Source organism: Musca autumnalis, unplaced genomic scaffold, assembly GCF_047663935.1.
Source record: "Musca autumnalis isolate F117 unplaced genomic scaffold, ASM4766393v1 scaffold_1, whole genome shotgun sequence".
NCBI classification, from domain to species: Eukaryota; Metazoa; Arthropoda; class Insecta; order Diptera; family Muscidae; genus Musca; species Musca autumnalis.
Genome location: NW_027411644.1, coordinates 141,345,436 through 141,348,317, shown reverse-complemented (window position 1 = coordinate 141,348,317; position 2,882 = coordinate 141,345,436). Strand labels below are relative to the sequence as shown.

At 33.3% G+C, this 2,882-nt stretch overlaps 1 long non-coding RNA gene across 1 annotated transcript; it reads right to left on the bottom strand.

Annotated features, from left to right (window-relative positions):
* Nucleotides 1-590: 590 nt before the first annotated feature.
* On the bottom strand, nt 591-2,641 carry LOC141390857 (uncharacterized). Its single transcript, XR_012409502.1, has 4 exons — nt 2,237-2,641; nt 2,094-2,177; nt 1,865-2,026; nt 591-1,699 (listed from the first exon to the last, which is right to left on the bottom strand). It is a non-coding gene; the product is annotated as an uncharacterized lncRNA (long non-coding RNA).
* Between the last annotated feature and the right edge of the window lie 241 nt (nt 2,642-2,882).

The following is a 2,882-nucleotide window of genomic DNA, read 5'->3' as shown; positions in this document are numbered from 1 at the left end:
TCATCTTAATTATTTAGCCAAAACAATGTTCCGATACTCGCATAACAGACTTCCAAATCAGTTATCACAGATTTTGCTTCGAAAAAATATGTTTTGGGCAAAAGAGTTGAAAGAAATGTCTCATAAGTTAAACATACCATGGCCACATATGATATCGTCCCAAGATAACTGGAATATTTTCTGTGCAAACTTAATAAATACTCTCCAATCACGATTAAATGAGGAAAGACTAAGCCGAAAACAGAATACCCAAAGTCTCCGTATATATAAGTATCTGAATCCAGATAGAGCTAACCTCTACTTAAATGAGAAGTACACATACGAACAGATAGTTTGGATATTCAAAGCTCGCAGCGGAATGATCCCTCTTGGTTATAACACATTTGAGTCTAATGCGTCATCAAAAGAATGCAGACTATGTAATTTGCTCGCAATTGAAACAATGCAACATTTCTTAGGAATTTGCCCCGTTCTGTGTGAATTCAGAATTATGACATTCCAAAAGCCAATATTAAATGAAGAGGAAGTAATTAAGATACTGGATGGTGAAGATGATGAGGACTGGGAAAAGTTAACAAATTACTTGGAAATTAGTTACAAATATAGGAAGTTTTTATTAAACTTCTTAAAAAATTGATGTTAACTGTATTTTTAAAATGAATTGTAAACTTTGAAAGAAATATTTAATCAATAAAGAAGAAGTTCTACTATTACTACTACATACAATTACCCACTTTCCAAAAGCAGACTAACAAAGGCTTTCTGTGAGCACACGTTAAAATTCATAGCACATGCACATCTCCACGCACAACTTCATAATGATTATAATCATAATGATTTGTAAACACACTTCCACACTCAACCTCATAATTATCTTATAAACAAATTGTAAACAAACACACCTGGGCTGGTGTCATATCGAGCCCTTCCCGCGAAAAAGATGTAAGCGACCTTTTTTCGATTTTTGTTTTTTTACGGAAATCTATGAAGAATATTCCAACACACCATCTCCCAAATTTTTAGAACTCAGCCATGTACCGTTACGAAATTAGAGCAAAAACAATTTTGATGTAAGCGCCATTTTTGCTTTTTGTGTACATTTGTTTGTGACAGCGAATTGTCGCTTACATCAAATTGCACATTTACATACCATGTCGTTATTCAACTATATTACAAGAAATACGTTTTAATCTTATAATTCTTCGAATAAATACTTGCTATAAAATTAGTGTGCTTTGTTTTTAAATTGTAGATAAGAATTACTCTAAAAATGATTTGTTTCAAATATTTTTTTTTTGATGTAACCGCCACTTCTCAAAGTAAAAGCCTGATTGCGTGACAGCGAAAAAGATGTAAGCGACACAAACTACCGTTATATTGAAGATATTCCACAATTTTTTTTATTTTTTCAGTAAATAGGATTTAATAACAGAAGTATACCAAATTTAAATAAACAATTTTGGTTATATCAAAAGTTATTCAGTAAAAACCGTCTCCTGTAAAATTCGCTTTTTGTCGCTTACACCTTTTTCGCGGGAAGGGCTCGATATGTTAATTCTTCCATTGAACAGCGTGGGTGCGTTGAGAGCACATACAACTGCCCACAGATGTGGGAATATAAACAATTCACCCATTTTATGATTTGATTTCAGCAAATATTTTCATCATGGTGCATTGTTCATAAAGATACTGAGAATTCCTGAAATGAGAACAAGAGAATTGGTACAGAGTTATATTATTATGGAAGTTTTTATTGGCTAATAAAATCACTCTAGATTCTGTTGGAATGTAGATGTTGCTACAGCAAACACCATATCCCATGTCAGGTACAATGTTCCCACAGTATCATAATATGTACAATTACCTTTTACGCTAGACAGTTTTTGGTGGTGCAAAAAATAGGCAAATAAAAGGAAAGATTTCTTTCAAACAAAGGGAGCAACACTGCAAACACTTACAGATATTAATTCCGCGGAATTACTCGAAAGTACAACAAAAGTACCTGTTCGACTTATGGAATTCATACCTAAAAAGGAAAACAAGAAATGGTATTAGAAATCATAAATAAGCAAATAAGTGGAGAAAACAAATACCTGTAGGCGTAGCAATTGAAAAGAATTCTTCACATAAGGGAACGTCATAATTCCATTTGGTTGGATGGACATATGTCGATTAGTCTGAAAAAAAAACATGTCATGAAGACGCTAATGCGGTTTTTACACGGTCTGTATTTTACATATTCATGCATAGCAACTTTCATTTTTTTCGCCCATATGTAATTCCTTCTGCACGGCAAAATATTATTTTTCTTTCGTTTTCTGTTGTTTTCTTTATTTATATCGCGTACAAACAAAACAGCTGTTTACCATTGGTTACCATTGGTTGTACAGACGAGAATAGAGCGCGTTCTATTCGAAAAATATACATATGTATGCACATAACCCTTTCATGCATTGAAATTTCTGTATGGTTCACACCATGTGTACAAAATTCAGATTTGTAAAAAGTGACAGTCGTCATGTAAAAAATATACCGTGTAGAAACCCCATAAGTAGAACTGTTGTGTTTTCTTTTCTCCAGCGAGACGATAGATCGAGTGTCGCTTTGTTTTATTCTGTTGCGGCAGATCAGTAGTGGAATTCTGTAACTCATTTTTTGAGTTACCGACAAAAATCGGTAACAATAGAACGAAAAATTATGAATGAAAAGCTCAATAAATGTTGACAGCCCTGTTGCTGTCGGCAGGATTTAGCAACAGCTTTTTTTTGGATGTTAACTTACCGAAATTTTTCGTTAATTTTACCGATATTTGTCGGTAACTCGAAAAATGAGTTACAGAATTCCACTACAAATCTTTATGTGTGAGAAGTTTGTAGAGTTTT